Here is an 18,166-nt window from a genome sequence, read left to right on the forward strand (position 1 = left end):
AAAATGAAGGGATGAAACTTTGCTTTTGACCATTTGCAGATCAGGTGCCACTAGGACATGCAGGTGGATGTGCTCAGTAGGTAGGAGTTGGGAGTGGAGTGGGGAGGTAAACTGGTATCCAGGAAGAAAGGATATTAACAGTAACTGAGGGGGCACCTGGGGTGGAGCATGCAACGCTTGATCTCAGAGTCATGAGTTCGAGCCCCATGTTGGGTGTGGAGATTACTTAGATAAATACAACTTAAAAAAACCCAACTAGTAACTGATACCTGCCGTTTGCCAGATAATGCATCATTGGCATTATCCCATTTCATCCCCAAGACGTAGGTAATACTAATCCATTTGGTGGAAGAGAAAGTTGAAACTCAGAGAATTTTTTTTAAAGATTTTATTTATTTATTTATTCACACAGAGAGGCAAAGACACAGGAGAAGCCCACACCCCACAGGGATCCCAATGCGAGACTCCATTCATCCCTGGACTCTGGGATCACGCCCTGAGCTGAAGACAGATGTGCAACCGCTGAACCACCCAGGCATCCCTGAAACTGAGAGAATTAAATTAATTTTTCCAAAATTACACTGCTAGTAAAGGGCAGAGCCAGGAGTTGAATCCAGGTCCATATAATGCCAAAGTCCATGCACTTTATCCCTTTTCCATACAGTAGACTAGAAAGGACTGATCTTATAAGACACATACATTTACAAGGTTGGGAGTAGGAAGCCCAGATGAGAGAGGGAAGTGTCCAAGAGATAGAAGGGAAACCAGCAGGGTGGTGTGTCAGGAGAAGAAAAGAGCTCCAAGCAGGGCCTGGGTCAGCAGGGCCTATTGTCCCTGAGGGATCAAGCTGGGTTGGGTTTAAGATTTTGCAACCAAGAGTCAACCATCCAGATTGCTGCTTCTATGTGCAGCGAGGAGTCAGTAAAGGGGCCTGCTGAGTGGCAGGTGAGGAAGTGGAGGTGGTTGGCTGAGAGGAGGAAGAGAGAACGGGAAAGAAGGGAGCACCCTAAGGGTATGTGGACTTAAGAGGGCAGGGCAAAGGGGTTGGGGCTGGCTTTGAAATATTGGGGAAAGGATGCGAGCAACTGGGAGGAGGAGGGGGTGAGCATTTCAGGCTGAGCCAGCCACTCAACTCAAGGACACTCTCAATCTCTTCCAGGACTGTCCCGACATTTTCCCTCCTCCTCCATCCCATCTTGCAGGCCAAGCCATGTTATCCTCATTCCTCCTTCCCTCTCCCTCCCCCACTCTGCCCCCCACTGCTCCCCTGAGTTTGTTCAGGACCAGCCACCCCCACCTCCAATGTGCTGTCTCACCGTCCCTGGCCCAGCCTGGTGAGGCAGGCAGGGAGGAGTTTCCAGGCAGGAAAGGGCTGAGTCACTCAGCCACACATCTGGTCTCAGATCTTGATACCCAGCTGGAAGGGGTAGGAAGGAAGAGGCTCCTCCCCCACAAGCTCCCTGGGCAGTCCTGACACTGCCCGCTGGGAGGGGCAGGCTTTATTAACGACCAGAATTTGGCAGGCTGCTTCTCCCACTCCAGTGGGGCTCCTTTGCTTCTGTGGCCACCTTTTATGCTCAGAACAGCCCTGAAACATAGGGTTTATCACCTCTATTTCACAGGTGAGAAAACTCAGACACAAAATGGCTTGGCCAAGGCCACACAGATATGGAGAGCTGGTCTATTGGTGTCCTCATCCCATGCTCTGGTCACACAGAAGTTGGTGGTGTCTGGAGACAGTGCCAAGGGGCCCTGGCATACCAGTGGGTGATCACTGCAAAGCTAAGTGCGGGAAGGCACTTGGCCCATGCTTCTGCTAAAACGGCCCCTTCCCGGGGGGCGCCTGGCTGGCTCAGTCAGAGGAGCATGTGACTCATCTCGGGGTTGTAAGTTCAAGCCCCAGGTTGAGTGTAGAGATTACCAAAACAAAATTTAAATAAAAAAACCCAGAACCCTTAAAAATAAATAAATGGTCTCTTCCCAAAGTCCCAGTGGAGGGAAGACCCTCCTTTCTCACCCACACCCTGCTCTGGCTTTGCTGTTGTTGGCTCAGGTCTGAGCCATCCCTCTCATTCCTCAGTGTCTTTCATTGTCTCTTCACTCCACTGTGCTGAGAGGAATAGCAGGAGCCTTAGCAGGAGGTGTCCTGCCATTCTGCACTCTGCTGGGGCATAGTGTTCCCACTGTCCTGAGCAGAGAGGTGTCCAGGTCCCGAGGAGAGGCGAGAGGACCATGCCAGACCTCTGCTCTTGTCCTAGGCTACTCAGAAGCTTTCTTTGGGGCACAGGTCGTTTCTTCAGGCACATCCGGTGTGACCTTGGGCAAGTTACTTCCCTCTCCCAAATGGGCTTTCCACTTCTATTATTCAGAAGAGCATGCAAACCAGCATTCTTCCATAGACCCAGATCATCACTGATATTGACTTTTAATTTATTTAATTGTATTTAATGTGGCTAGAGTCAGAGCTGTGCCGCTCACTATGTGATCTTGGGGCACATTTTTGGACTTCCCTAAGTCTTGTCTTCTTCTTTAAATTGGGAATAACAACAATAATGTTACCTTCCTCCCAGGGTGGTTGTCAAGATTATTTATTTATTTATTTATTTTAAAGATTTTATTTGTAAGTAATCTCCGCACCCAATGTGAAGCTTGAACTCACAACCCTGAGATCAAGAGTCACATGCTTCACTGACTGAGCCAGCCTGGTGCCCCATGTCAGGGTTGAGATTTAGATAATGCCTAAAGCAAGTACCACATAGTGTTTACCCCCAAAAAAGCTAGTATTGCTATTGAGAGATTTCTTTCTTTTTTTTTTTTTTTAAGATTTTATTTATTCATGAGAGACAGAGAGAGAGAAAGACAGAGGCAGAAGCAGGCTCCATGCAGGGAGCCTGATGTGGGACTCAATCCCAGGACTTCAGGATCGCACCCTGGCCAAAGGCAGGCACTAAACCACTGAGCCACCCAGGCGTCCCTATTGAGAGATTTCTAATTACAAAATGAATTCATGCTCAAAGTGAATTTGGGAAATGTAGAAAAACACAAAGTCATCTATAAAAATCACCTGTAATTCCACCCAGAAGGACTTTTTTGTGATGATTTGCTTTCTTTTTTAAAAAAGATTTAATTTATTTATTCATGAGAGACACAGAGAGAGAGAGAGGCAGAGACACAGGCAGACAGAAAAACAGGCTCCCTGTGGGGAGCCTGATGTGGAACTCAAGCCCAGGACTCCAGGATTGTGACCTGAGCCAAAGGCAGATGCTCAACCACTGAGCCACCCAGGTATCCCTTGTGATGATTTTCTTACACATAATAGAACCGCCCTCCCTCACCCTCCAGAGGATTAACCCATGTGCTTCCAGGATGAGCAGGTAGTGTGAAGGTGGATATAACCTACATTTCCTGTATCCTCTCTGGGCCTCAGTCTCCCTGTTTGGAAAGGAAGGGTTGAACTCCTCAGGAAAGACAAATATAATTGCACATGCTAACTGCTGCCTCAAATGAAGTGGCTCTGGGCTCAGAGTGCCATGCTTAACTAATCATGTCTGGCATAGATGCAGAAGGGCTGGTAGTTGTAGATCCTGTGAAGCCACTGTGTAAGGTCTAAGAAACCCCTAAGAATCACTTCAGTTTTTAGCATCATAAGAACATCTCCTCTTCTCATTCTACTCCCTGTTCTAGAACCTGGCTTCCTCTGGCAAATGGGGAGAGAATCCTTGCGTATTCTCCCACCTTGGGCCTGGCCTTAGCAAACATCTGCGATCTAGTACCCAAACAACTCCCATTTAACATTCTGCATTGTTGTACCTTCTCTGTAGGGCCCAACTGGGACTCTCCTCAAGTCAGACTCCAAACAGGGGAGCTGGAGGGGGAGGAGAGTTTGAGTTTTTCCTCACTAAAAGGGAAGCATGCAAATAGTATGCATACCAGCAGCCATTCCTCACCAGCCCAGGCTCAGATATTTGAATATTAAATGATGCTACACAAATGAGGGCATTACCATTAGCAGCCCCTTCAGGTTTGTGTGTTGTTTTTTTTTTTAGATTTTTTTAAAATTTATTTATTCATGAGAGACATAGAGAGAGAGAGAGAGAGAGAGAGAGAGAGAGAGAGGCAGAGACACAGGCAGAAGGAGAAGCAGGCTCCCTGCAGGGAGCCCAGTAGGGGACTCCATCCCAGGATCAGGGCCTGGGCTGAAGGCGGAACTAAACCTCTGAGCCACCAGGGCTGCCCCCCTTCAGTTTTTCAGACAATAGGGCCTGAGTGAATGGGCCCAGGGTCAATCCAGCCCTCCTTGCTAGTGAGAAAGGACAGTGCCTAAAACACTCAAGTAAAAAATTTAAAACTGGCTTTAGTTCTGGTATGACAGCTATGTGAGGGGGAATCTGAGCTCAGTCAGGGAACGCAGATCCAGAAAGAGCTAGGGACTCTCTAGGGAGAGGGATGGACTCAATCAAGGGCAAGGGGGCCTCTGTAAAAGAGATGAGGACTCCGCGATGAGGAGCGCGTTGGGGAAGGGGAGGAAAGGTGAGAGTTTACCCAAGAGAGGTCTTAGGAATCTGCCCTGTTATCTTCCCAATGCCCATCCTTTTCTCCCCCTCCATTCTGGAAGCTTGCCAAGGGCTGTAACCTGAGGGGCAAAGAGGGGCACTCCTCCAGATCCCTGGGCAGGGCCATCCCAGGATTCCAAATGCCTTGCTGGAGGTTGCGTGCAGCCTACAGGACCCCAGAGGTAGGAGGGAGCTCCCAGGAAAGTCTCCCTTGACCTCCATGGCACCAAGCCATACCTAGCTTCCTAGCTCCTAGAGTCCTCACTGCTCAGAACTGCAGTGTTGTCTGTCTGAGTCCTTCCCCAGCAGACACAGGTCTCAGTTTCCCTCCAACTGTTAGGAGGAGTGCCTGACACCAAGGTGCCCAGCCATGTCCCTAACAGTCATGCTTATTGTAGACCCCAGGGTAGGCTCAGGTATCTAAGCTCAGTTAGGAAAGGATCATTGAGTTAATGTCCCCAGAGCCTTATCTACTCATTTCTTTTACTTCAAGTCCTCACTGAACCTCTGTCCTCTCACTGAACCCCTATCTCTTCACTGAGCCCAACCTCCTCACTGACCCCCATCCCCTCACTGAATTCTACCCTCTCATTGGGCCCCCATCCCCTGAGCCCCCATCTTTTCACTGGGTCTCCATCCCCCTCACTGGGTCCCCATCCCCCTCACTGGGCCCCCACCCCCCTCACTGAGCCCCATCTCCTCACTGAGCCCCCATCCCCCTCACTGAGCCCCCATCTCCCTCACAGGGACCCTACCCCCCTCACTTGGCCCCCACCCCCCTCACTGAGCCCCATCCCCCCCCACTGAGCCTCTATTCCCCCTCACTGGGCCCCACCTCCTCACTGGGCCCCACCCTCTGGCTGATTTCCTATCTCCCGAATCTAAACCTTGTTTGCAAACCTCCAGTTCCCAGATGGGACACTTGAAACTGCAGCCCTGGGACCAGTGTTGCGTCCACTGTGTCTCTGGACATATCCACACCACCCACATCCTGTCTTCATCATGTGGCACAGGTCATGAGGCAGAGCAGCTAGAGGCAGAGGGATCAGTAATAGCCTGAAATGAGAGCCCAGCTAAGGGCCTTCTTGGTCAGATTCCATAGTGGCTCTGGGCCTGCTCTGCCGGCAGGAAGGATGTTGAGATGATGCTGCAGGTAGAGCTGCAGCTCACCCTCCGGCTTGCCAAGACCAAGCCAGGGGCTGGAACACAAGAGCGGGCACTGGTCCCTCCCTGATCCCCTGAACAAGAGCAGCACTGTGCACACCCTTCCCATTCCCCCACCCCACCCCTCAGGCCAGGACAGGGTCAGGCAGGGCCACCCATGGAGGCCGGAAACAGAAGGACACCCAGGCAGCAAGGAGCAAGGGAGACAGGCTTTGAGTTCCAGGGTCAGGGGTAGTGTCCGACCTGCAGGCAGAGAGAGGCTGTGTGCTCACACCCCTGAGTCTGGAATGGCAGGGCTGACCACCAGGGGTTCTAGACATCTCCAGGACACAGAGGAACAGACGCATGTGAGAGAGACCCAAGCCCACAGGCCTAGAAGCTGGAAGGTTGATTGATTTTGGAGGTAAAGATGACCCTGAAGTGCCCTGGACAAGGATGCAGGATTCCCAGGCCCCACTGCACAGCCACAGCGTCGGGCACCTGCAACCAAGGCAAAGACCAGAAGTCCAGGTCAATGTGAGTGTTCTGCTTCCTGACCACCCAGGGGGTGCTGTGAGGCTCGGAGAAGTGGGGCACCGTCCCTGCCTTCCTCACTTCCCCATGTAGACTCACTACAAGTCCCGTCTCCTTGAGCTCTTGCATAAGCATTTCTGTGGCGCTTGTCATCCAGAAGAGCCAAAGGAACACTGTCTCTCGCATCCCTGCCTCTCTGGCCTCCTCCCAGCCAAGCCAGCCCTGGGATCCAGAGGGAGCCACATATGGTAGCAAGAGGCCTGGACTCGAGTCCAGAGATGAGATTCAAGTCCCGCTCTTAGCACGTATCTGCCTTTCAGAGCTGCTCATCAGAAATGGGAGTGATGCCCTCAGCCCCAGAGGCTGCTGCAAGAATGACATGAGATGGTGGATGACAAGAGGCCACTCCAGCCTCCCCCTGGGGTCCAGCCTTCATGCTCCCTCTGGCCCTCCATCTGATTTTCCCTGCTGCCCTCCCTACTCCAGAAGGGCATCCCATCCAGCTGGGATCCCTGGCTCCAACCAGACTCCTTTAGGCTGAGTTGGGGGCTCAAGTCACCTCCCCAGGAGCCTGGGTGGGGTTTTGATCTAAAAGAGGAGCCTCTGAGGGGTGCCTGGGTGGCTTGGTCAGGTAAGCGGTCAGTTAAGCGTCTGCCTTCAGCTCAGGTTGTGATCCCAGGGTCCTGGGATCCAGTTCCGTATCAGGCTCCCCGCTCGTCAGGGAGTTTGCTTCTCCCTCTCCCTCTTCTGGTCCCCCTGCTTGTGGTCTCTCTCTTTGTCAAATAAATAAATAAAATCTTTAAAAAATAATAATAAAATAAGGGGCACCGGGGTGGCTCAGTGGTTGAGCATCTGCCTTCGGCTCAGGCCATGATCCCAGGGTCCTGGGATCGAGTCCCATATCAGGCTCTCTGCAGGGAGCCTGCTTCTCCCTCTGCCTATGTCTCTGCCTCTCTCTGTGTGTCTCTCATGAATAAAAAAAATAAAGTCTTAAAAAATAAACAGTAAAAGAAGAAAAAAAATAAAAAAATAAAAGAAGAGCCTCTGAGGGACAAAGGTCAGTGGCATTGTGGAATTCCAAACACTTGTGACCAGCCGGTAGGGAGGCTGCTTAAGCCTGGGCCCACTTAGTCACATTTTCAGTCCACCCAGTGCCTGAATCCAGGGGAAGGGGCCCCAGGCAGGGAGCCGGACTCTGGTTAGAACAGGAAGTCCTATCAGGCTGTCGTTGGCACTCACATGAGGCTGTGTCACCTCAGCTCTTGGTGTGATGCTGCATGGAAACTATCTCGAGCCACCTTTCCTCATTTTTACCCATACCTTTTCATCTTTCTACCTTTCTTTTGAGGACAGGTGGCCAGTCACCCTCGACTCCAACCCTGCCCCTAGTAACATGCATCTGAAGCTAGAGAGACCTGGGTTCAAATCCTGCCTCAGCTGCTTCCTTTTTTTTTTTTTAATTTTTTATTTATTTATGATAGTCACACACACACACAGAGAGAGAGAGAGAGAGAGAAGCAGGCTCCATGCACCGGGAGCCTGATGTGGGATTCGATCCTGGATCTCCAGGATCACGCCCTGGGCCAAAGGCAGGCGCTAAACCGCTGCGCCACCCAGGGATCCCCTCAGCTGCTTCCTGACCCTGGACGAGCTGCCTCACCTCTCTGAGCAAGACAGGAGTGAACAAAATGACAGCATGAGGGGTGCCTGGGTGGGGCAGTGAGTTAAGCATCTGACTCTTTTTTTTAAAATTTTTATTTATTTATGATAGTCACACACACACACACAGAGGCAGAGACATAGGCAGAGGGAGAAGCAGGCTCCATGCACCAGGAGCCCGACGTGGGATTCGATCCCGGGTCTCCAGGATCACGCCCTGGGCCAAAGGCAGGCGCCAAACCGCTGCACCACCCAGGGATCCCCAGCATCTGACTCTTGATCTTAGCTCAAGTGGTAATCTCAGGGCAGGGTTGTAAGATCAAGCCCCATGTTAGGCTCCATGCTCAGTGCAGAGTCTGCTTAAGGTTCTATCTCTTCCTCTGTCCCCTACCCTATTTGTTCTCTCTCTCTAAAATAAATTAATTTTAAAAAACACCTTAAAAATGACAGCACGGGAAGGGCCAAGCATATGGCTGGAGGGTTCCCTGAATGTCAGTTCTCTTTCTCCTTCTCAGGTTCAGGGCCTGGGCTGGGGCCATCTGTGGGGTTGGAGGAGGCCAGGGCTTCTACCCTCAGCTTTTGGAGTCATGGGATTAAACACCTGTACTCACAGCATGATCTCAGTGGGTCACCACGGTGCTTTGAGCCTGTTTTCATCTGTCAGGTGAGGAGGGTTCAACAGAACATGCATCACTAGTGTTGGGTCCCCCTTCTCGGGTCCCAGCAGGCTGACTGGAAGAAAGGACTCAGACTCCCTGTGGGTGGGTGAAGGATAAACTAAGCAAGGGGGGACTGCCCTTGAAGGCAGGAGGCTGGAGGGGACAGAGACAGCAGGGAGGTGAGTCACCAGGAAGTGAGGGGGGGCGGGCGGGCAGGGGCTGGGCTGCTCTGAGGCCTGGGGCAGGCCTTATGCCTCCAGGGGCCTGTGGTCAGCTGGAGGGGTCTGCTAGAGGTGGATTCTCAAAGGCTCACACCTCTTCTGAGAGGACCCTGCCAGCCACACATAGTCACACACACACTTGTCCACATGGTCACACAAAGGCACTCTGGAAAACACACGGACATGTTCACACACTCCTGTACACTCAGGAACATCCACACAGTCACCCATAGACACAAAGACATACTCAGAGACGTTGGCAAATGCATCCACATGCATTTTACACTCAAGTGCATCCACACACAAGACACGCATTCAGATGTATTCACACTCAATCCTGTACACAACATCCACAGACAAAAGGGCAAATGCACAGACACACTCCCTTGTACTCTCAAGTGCATTCACGTAGATACCCAGAGGAGCACACTCAGACACAATCGTACGCCCTCCTGCCCATCCAGGGCCACCCACACAGACACACGGACGGACACAAAGATGTGCTCTGAAACATTCACACACTCTTATACACCAGCTTGTACACTCGAGTACATCCTCACAAAGACACCCATTTATTGTGTACACACTCCTGTATACTCCGGGACATCCAGACATCGTCACAGATACACACAGGCTAGTACAGCCAGGTATACTCACACACCGCCTCCCTCACCCACCCCTGCGGCCATTCCCCCAATCTGCAGCCAACGAGGCTCAGCCCTCTCTCCCCACCCACTTCCCACTGTCCTCTGGGGCCTCTGGGGCCTCCCTCCGGAGCTGGGGGGGAGAAGGGGGCGGGGTTCGCCCTGCTGATGTGGCAACTCGCTCACCTGCTGCTGGCTGCACCCTTGCCAAGAACAGCTTAAAGAAGTGGGAATCCCAAGCGCTGACCTCATCAGGTCTCTGCTCTTGTACTCAGATGGGGAAAGTGAGGCCCACAGAGGGGTCCGAGGGTGAATGGGACTTGAACTCAGGACTCCAGTGCCAGAGGATGCTCGTGCTGGGAACTGGGACAGGAAAGATTGGGCTCCAGGCCTTCCTTCTGCCTGCCCTGGCTGGCTGCTTGTCCAGCCTGCCCTCCTCGGTGTTCCCAGTCTGCCCAGCAGGCACCCCCATCCTCTGGCAGTCCTTGCCTCCAACAGCCACACACACGCCCCCACGCAGTCATTTCTCCCTGTCAGACTGATCTCCCCAGCGTTCCTCAAACCTGATTGGAAGGTGGCCTTTGCAGGGTGAGGCCTGGCTTTGCTACTTCCCAGCCATGTGACTCATAGCAAGTCACTTGCTGCCTGAGCCTCAGGTCCCCCCAGATTGGACTGGCGAGGGAACTAAGGAACATAATAGAGGCTGCATACTGCAGAGCCAGGCCCAGGGACTCGAACAGGTTTGGGAGTGAATGGAAGACATATGAATGAGTTGCCAGGACAAACTGGCCCAAGCCAGCTCACCCCCTGCTGGAGCCGGTCTGATCCTGCTGCCTCCAAGGAGTCACCAGTCTGATAGGGGAGATCAAGCTCAGGTCTGCTCCTGGAATACCCAGCATAGTCGGATCCGTTCTGACCTTGGGTCCTCAATGCTAGTTAGTGGGGAGAGATAAGGGCCTTGTCCCCAAGGATTCTGAGTCTGATGTGGGAGACAGACTATTTCTAAAGCTCTAAGGCTGGTGGGGAAGAGACTTCCTGGCCCAACCCCCCAAACCGGTTGAGGAGCTATAAGACTTCCCTTGGGATTCCTGGTCTGAAGGGAGCAGTTCGCCCTCTCTTAAGGGGCTACCGGGCTGATAAGGAGACACAGCACTGTTCTCAGGCCCCTCAAGTCACAAAAGAAAGGAGCGAATGACACAAAGGTGCATAAACACAGAGACGCAGAAATGAGCAATGGATGAATTCAGCTTTCTGCATAGGACTCCTTGCGACTGTGTGTGCATGTGACTCTGACTGTTGCCTCTGAGTATGTGCTTCTGTTTCTGTGTGCATATGCCTGGGAGCTGTGGCTGCCGAGGAGGAGGCTCAGTGAGCAGACCCAGCTGGGTGGATCACTCATTCACAGGACATGCATTTATGGAGTGTGCACTTTGTTCAGGTCCCCAGGCTCAGCTCTGTGACACCGCGGAGCCCTCCACAGGTGTGGCAGCTGTGGCTTCCAGGGCATCCCTATGTGCTGGGGCTAGATGCACTTAAACAAGCAATTCCTTTATGCTGTGACCTAGTTAAAGGAAGTCCAGGGGGCAGCAGGAAGAGAAGGGAGGGGGACTTTCTGGAAGATAGGCTATTTAAGCTGGGCCCTGAATAGCAGGCTTTTGGGCTGGGGAAAGGGTGTGCAGGAAAGGTTTTTTGGATGAGGTGACTGCATGGGGGTCATAACTTCAAGGTGAGGGTTGGGGTGGAGTGTAGTGGGATAGCCAGGGGAAGTTTTCTGGCCGGGGCCTGCCCCTGGGGATGGATGGGACAGTGTCCAGAGAAGCCTACAGTTCTGAAGGTGAAGGGGCAACTCCAGGGAGAAGAGTGGTACTGGGTGGTCGGTCGGTTTAGGGATGAGCTCCTGGACCAGTCTCTGTGCTGTGCTGGTGGGGGGAGAGAGAGAGTGACAGGTAGGCCGGGGAGCCTGGGGAAAGCCCCAGGAGGATCTGACAATAGTTCTCTTACAAGGGAGAGGTAAGGATTGCAATAAATGCACTTTCCCAAGTTGCTCTCACTGAGCATTCCAGAAGCTCACTTATTTCTCCCAAGAACGATGTTTTTTGTTTTTTGTTTTATTTATTTATTTATTTATTTATTTATTTATTTATTTATTTATTTATTTTTTTGTTTTTTGTTTTTTGTTTTTTGTTTTATTTTTGACACACACACGCAGAGAGAGAGACAGAGACACAGGGAGAAGCAGGCTCCATGCAGGGAGCCTGACGTGGGACTGGATCCCAGGTCTCCAGGATCACGCCCGGGGCTGAAGGCGGCGCTAAACCGCTGAGCCATCTAGGCTGCCCCCAAGAATGATATTATCATACTTTCCCTTTTAAAGCTGAGGAAGCAGGTTCAGAGAGGGCCAGGGTCGCAGGACTAGATTGGAACCGGGTCTGAGTTTAAGCCTGGCTCCTTCCCTGGAGTCCCACAGCCTCCCGCGAGCGAATACGCCTCTTGTCTCGGTCACCCCCGGTTCCCCGTGGATCCCCTGCTATTACTATTATTATTGTTTATTATTAATTATGACTGTGATGCCGAAGACATCTCTGGTCCAGCTGTTCAGACCTCCCTGCCGCCCTGCCGCCCTCCTCCCCCAAAACTCCGGGCCCAGGCGGCCCCGCGTGGCGGCGGTGGGAACAGCCACCCCCGAGATGCGGGGGGTCGGTGTGGTGGCGCCCCCTGGAGGCAGCGGTCGGAATCGCCGCGAGAGCCCGACCGCCGAGTGAGGGGTCCTCTGCGGTAGGTCAGGACAGCTTCAGGCCAAAGACCCCCAGACAGTGGCCACAGCGGGCAGGGAGGGAGGAGGAAATAAAGAGAACATTTATGGAGCAAGGTGCTGGGCCTTCCCTCCGCATGTTCTCGTGGAACACCCACCCAACCTCAGTTCCCAGCAGTGGAAGCTGAGGTTCAAATAGGTTAAATAAAAAAAAAAAAAAAAAAAAATAGGTTAAATAAAGCCCAGCCTTGCAGAACTGGATTCGAACCCAAGTCTGAGCTTTGCCAGGGCCCCTCGTGGGTAAGTCTGAGGAGGAAAAGGCCACCGAACACTCACTAGACTATAAAATAAGCCCGAGGAAGTCATGCATAGTGACAACCATGATGATTAAAATGATTCAATCATTAGCCAAGGCAGTATAGTGAATTGGAGTGCCACCATTTCTTGCCTGTGTGATTTTAGTCAACTAAGTGCTAATCGATCTGAGCCTCAGTCTTACCATTAGTCAATGAGCTTTATTACAGGCCTTCTGTTTGGGGGCTGTCGTTCTGAGGATCCATTGCAATAATGGAGATAAAATGAACTACTAGGCACTAGCATGTAGTGGGTGCTCAAGAAAATAACTGATACAATTTACTAATTTGGCCTTTATTGAAAATCTAAGGACTAGAGGTAAAACAAGAAAGAAATATGATACTGTTTTTGCTTTAACGACTTCCTAGTCTGTGTTCTTGGGATCTAGCACATTGTCTGGCTTAATAAATGTTGAAACAGGGTGCCTAGGTGGTTCAGTTGGTTAAGCGACTGACTTGATTTCAGCTCAGGTCATGATCTCTGGGTCGTGAGGTCGAGCCCCTCATCAGCTCCATGCTCAGTGTGGAGCCTGTTTGGGTTTCTCTCTTTTCTTCTTCCTCTGCCCCTCCCCATGCATGCTCTCTTTCTCTCTCTAAGTAAATAAAATATTTTTTAAAATGTTGAAATGAATGAATAAAGGCATGACGGAAGGAGGGAAGGAAGGAAAGAAGGAAGGAAGGAAGATACTGCAGTAAGTCAGCCCTGGTTTCAGTTTTGGGGAGAGTAAGGGGGAGAAAAGTTTTTAAAATAATAGTTACTGTTTCTTGGGCACTTAGAACGCATCAGGTACTGGACAGTGCTTTTTGTGTTCTCTCAGTTCATCCTCACAGCAAACCTATGAGGTTAAAAGTGTTATCTGATTTTACAGAGAAAAAAAACAACTAGTGAGGTGGAGTGCCTTTCCTAAGGTGATGAATTGCAGAGGCAGGGTTTAGGCTTGGATTTGTGCCCTGGCTCCCTTGAAGCAGGGCGAGCTCTTCCTATCCTCCTCCCACCTCTAGATGGGTGCTCTTGGCACACAGAAACTCAGCAGAATGGCCTCTACCTGCACCAGTAATAATGAGGAATGCGCTATGCTCAGCTTTTGGAGCAAGTTCACTCCACTCGCTCATGTGCTGAACCTCACATTTGATTGCTTTATACAACAATCCTGTGACGAGGGTATTAATTGCCCATTTCACGGACAGAGAACTGAGGTTCAGGGAGGTTGGCGTCCCAAGGTCCTATAGGGCATGCTCTGGAATATGACAGAGGCTGCTCCTAAGGCTCCACTCCCTGTGTGTATCCACTACCAAGCTCCTCCCTCTGCCAGTCATCACCGCCCCTGCCCATCCCTCCCCTACTGGCACCCTCCCTGCCCCACTGTCTTGGCCAGGGCAACTGTAGGCATAAGCCTGGGTAAAATGAGCTGAGAGGAACCTCTTAGATTGGGCTCCTGCCCAGAGTGGTGGCCAGGAGGTCACTGCTCACCTAGGATGGGATTTGATCAGTTTACAACTTTTCTGATTCCAATTTTGTGGCAATTTAGAAAGAAGTTCTTCCTGGGAAGCCTGGCTGGCTCAGCAGTTGAGCGGCTGCCTTCGGCTCAGGGTGTGATCGCGGGGTTCAAGGATCAAGTCCCACATTGGGATCCCTGCATGGAGTCTGCTTCTCCCTCGGCCTGTGTCTCTGCCTCTGTTTCTCTGTCTCTAATGAAAAAATAAATAAAAATCTTAAAAAAAAAAAATGAGGGTCTTCCTGAATTCTCTACTGAGGGCTCACCTTCTCTTGGTTTAGTTTTTTTGTTTGTTTGTTTAGATTTTATTTATTTACTTATTTGAGAGAGAGAGAGAGCGCATGAGCAGAGAGGAGGGGCAGAGGGAGAGGGAGAAGCAGACTCTCCACTGAGCAGAGAGCCTGACAAGGTGGGGCTGGATCCCAGAACCCTGGGATCATGACCTGAGCTGAAGGCAGATGCTTAACAGACTGAGCCACCCAGGCGCCCACCTTGGTTTAGTTCTTACCTTAGGGGTTTCAGCAGGAAAAAGTAAACACAAACCATCAGCCAGAAGAGGGATTAATGAAGGAACTATTCACAGAGGTGTGGGCAGGAATGGTGAAGCATCTTGGGGCTCACAGCACTGGGGTGGAATCGTCCCCAGGGATCTGAAGGGCAAGGGGAGGAAACTTTGTTAATGAACCTGGAGAGAGTGGTACCTGTGGGTGCAGCCTGCCCCACAAGAGCTGTGTGGCTTTTGGTGGAGGAACACAGTAACTGCCAAAATCACAGGGGGAGGTGGGTAGTAGAAATATCTCAGCCTAACTATCTTCCTTTGCACTGATCTCCTATAATGTCTCCTATTGGCCAAACTCTTCTGAAACTATAAGGTGAGACAGCGAGCACGAGGCAGCCTCAGGACCTGCAGCCAAGCAGAGAAGCATGGAGGGTGGAGGTCAGGCAAAGAGCAGCCAGCCCAGGGCCTTCTTCCTGGACTTGGCTTTGTGGAGAGGCTGAGAGACAGAGTAGCCATGCTTTTCTTGTACCGGACACAGGCACCCTCCTTCCAGACCTAGGTTGCTCTGTCTGTGAGGTTGTCTCAGTCCTGGAATTCCTCCCACCCCTGACCTCCCCGGTTCTCACTGCCTGCCATATCACTCAGCTCCCTGACTTAACACTATTCTCTGCATGGGTTTGTCTCCCTAGACAGGAGTGCTTGCATCCTCTACATTGTGAGCTCTTTGCAGGCAGGGGCCTTGACCCAATAGGGCCAAATGCTCTGATACAGGGCCTAGCACAGGCCGACCTGAGTCCCGTGTCCTCACATACCTTGCTCTGCCTTGGTATACACAATCTGAGCACATGTGACTGTTTCCCTGAGTACACCCAGGCTCCTTGGTGGCGAGCAGCATAGGCCTGGCACATAGCAGGCATCAAATGTTGTCTGAATTGGCCTAGATGGGACCGTTCTTCTTTCTTTCCCTCATCCAACAATCTTTTAATTTTTTTTTTTTTAATTTTTATTTATGATAGTCATAGAGAGAGAGAGAGAATGAGACAGAGACACAGGCAGAGGGAGAAGCAGGCTCCATGCACCGGGAGCCCGACGTGGGATTCGATCCCGGGTCTCCAGGATCGCGCCCTGGGCCAAAGGCAGGCGCCAAACCGCTGCGCCACCCAGGGATCCCCAACAATCTTTACTTATGTATTTGAGATCCTATTATGTGCCAGGCCCCATGCTGGACCCTGGGGACACAGAGGTCAACAAGACATGCAAAGTCCCTACTCTCATGGGGCTTCCATTCTAGTGGGGAAAGTAGAACAGGAGAGAATAGAAAGCAAACATTATTATTGTGGGTTGTGATAAGTGCTGGACCAAAAATAGTAAATGGATAGTTGTTTATGCCAGGGGGCAGGGACATCATTTCTGAGGAGATGACACGTAGGCTGAGACCCAGAAACAGTAGAAACAGGGGGACGCCTGGGTGGCTTGGCATTTGAGCATCTGCCTTTGGCCCAGGGCGTGATCCCGGAGTCCTGGGATCGAGTCCCACGTCGGGCTCCCTGCATGGAGCCTGCTTCTCCCTTTGCCTGTGTCTCTGATTCTCTCTCTCTCTCTGTCTCTCATGAATAAATAAATAAATAAAATCTTTTTTAAAAAAAAGATTTTATTTACTCATAAGAGACACAGAGATAGAGAGGCCGAGACACAGGCAAAGGGAGAAACAGGCTCCATGCAGGGAGCCCGACGTGGGACTCGATCCCAGGACTCCGGGATCACGCCCTGGGCCAAAGACAGGCACTAAACCTCTGCACCACCCAGGGATCCCTAAATAAAATTAAAAAAATAAAAATAAAAAAGAGTAGAAACAGGGACGTGAAGGGCTGCAAAGGTGTTCAAGGCAGAGATGGAACAGCAAAACTAAGGTATGGAGGTGGAAGTGCCTCTGGGACCCTGGGAGATCCAGAGTTTGCAGCCCAAAGAGAGCCTTAGGGGAGGTCCCAGGGGGTGAGGAATTCAGTCTCTTCAGTCTCGGGGACAGCCCAGGGCCAGCTCTCAGGCTGGGGAGGTGGAGGGGCAGGGACAGCCCTTCTTAATGCCACCTTTGCCACCTGTTGCCTAGCACCCACAGCAAACAGGGCTTTGGGCCGGCCTAGCCCTTGCTCCCTCAGCTACCCTCCGACTGGCAGCAGCTGTCAAGTGACCAGCAGCTGAGATCCTGCCAACATCCTCCCCTGGAATATTTTAGGGGTAAGTCAGAAAATGACCAGCTGCCTCCTTAAAACCCAGCTTTTTCTCGTGCATGCCTTACAAGGGTGTATGTGGCTACCCTGGGTGTTAATCTCCCAACCCCTTGCATTAGACAGAGAGATATAAATATACAGCTGAAGGCAGCACACCCAAACACACGGATTAATGAGCCCGGCTGCAGGCCCCAGGCCCAGGGGACGCTCACCCTTCGGCTTGTGAGCACCCACTTCCGTCTCAGAGGCACACAATTCTACACGCCACGCAACACACACAGTGCACCACCACCCATCATCACCTGTAATAACCACTCTCTACCCCCCCCCCCCCCCCCCCCCCCCCGCCCCCTCAGATTATACAAGCACACAACCACAGGCCCACACACAGACATGGACCTACAGGCCTCACAGACTCGAGCACCGGCACACAGTCCCACATTCCCCCCCGCCACACACCCAACCGCGTGGTGTTCACAGCCTGCAGCGGCACGCTGCTCGCCACACACAACCCACGCACACTCAACACAGCCACACCGTTACCCCACCCCGCCCCCTATCAAGGCCTCAAGGATTCAACACACAGTGGGCCCCTCGCTCTTTACAGCGCAGAGCATTCTTGGCCGATCGAGTCAAAGACCTTCCCAGACCGAGGGGTTAAGTTAAGGACAAAAGGCATCAGAGGGGAGAATGCCCCAGGCCGGGTCTGGGTTGGGGCCGCCAGCTCCTGGCTTCGGGAGAAAGACTCCAGTGTTGAAATTTGACCCTGACTCTAATGGGCTAAGGCCTTGGGGGGAGGGCAGGCCTGGGAGTGGACAAAGGAGGGCTGGGTCGGGGTGACAGGTGGAGCGAGCAGAGACACCCCAGGGAACCTCGCAGCGTGGGGGTGGACACTGGTGTTAAATCCGGACTCGACCTTAGAGGCTTCAAGCCCTCCCAACCGCCCTTCCGTAACCCCGGCAACAGGCTCCCGACTGTCCCCAAACGTACGGGGTGCGGCCGGCATCCCTCCTCCCCCAGCCCCTCAGGACAGCTGCGGGACCGGCGCTCGGGCCTCCCCGCCCCTCCGCGGCGCGGGTGGGGATCGCAGGCGAGCTGCGCGCGTCCGGGGGCTGGGACCCCTCACTCCCCCACCCCAAAGCCCTGCCCCATCCCCCCGCCGACCGGGGAGGGGACGTGCTCTTCTGGGGCTGCAGAGCCACCTCCTCCCCCGCCCCCCGCACCTAGGACCCCCCGAAAGGAAGGGTGGACAGAGAGAAGGTTCGGGAAGATCTCGGGGCGGGCCGGTTTGGGAGACGCCGATCGGCCACCCCCCGCCGCCCCCGCCCCCGCCCCCGCCCCCCTCCCTCCTCCCGCGGGCGGGAGCTGGGGCCAAGTGGGCGCGCCTGGCCCCGGGCGGGCGGGATCCGGTGTCGGCGGCAGCTG

The 18,166-nt window shown here is 52.6% G+C and overlaps 2 long non-coding RNA genes across 2 annotated transcripts; one reads left to right on the forward strand and one right to left on the reverse strand.

Moving 5' to 3' along the window:
• The first annotated feature begins 954 nt into the window (after nt 1-954).
• LOC119870355 lies at nt 955-14,178 on the forward strand. Its single transcript, XR_005355884.1, has 3 exons — nt 955-1,012; nt 8,405-8,553; nt 14,048-14,178. It is a non-coding gene; the product is annotated as an uncharacterized LOC119870355 (long non-coding RNA).
• Nucleotides 5,395-9,896, reverse strand: LOC119870354. Its single transcript, XR_005355883.1, has 4 exons — nt 9,600-9,896; nt 8,501-8,644; nt 6,330-6,596; nt 5,395-6,197 (listed from the first exon to the last, which is right to left on the reverse strand). It is a non-coding gene; the product is annotated as an uncharacterized LOC119870354 (long non-coding RNA).
• Nucleotides 14,179-18,166: the final 3,988 nt, after the last annotated feature.

The sequence above is a fragment of the Canis lupus genome, chromosome 2, assembly GCF_011100685.1.
Source record: "Canis lupus familiaris isolate Mischka breed German Shepherd chromosome 2, alternate assembly UU_Cfam_GSD_1.0, whole genome shotgun sequence".
Lineage (NCBI taxonomy): Eukaryota > Metazoa > Chordata > Mammalia > Carnivora > Canidae > Canis > Canis lupus.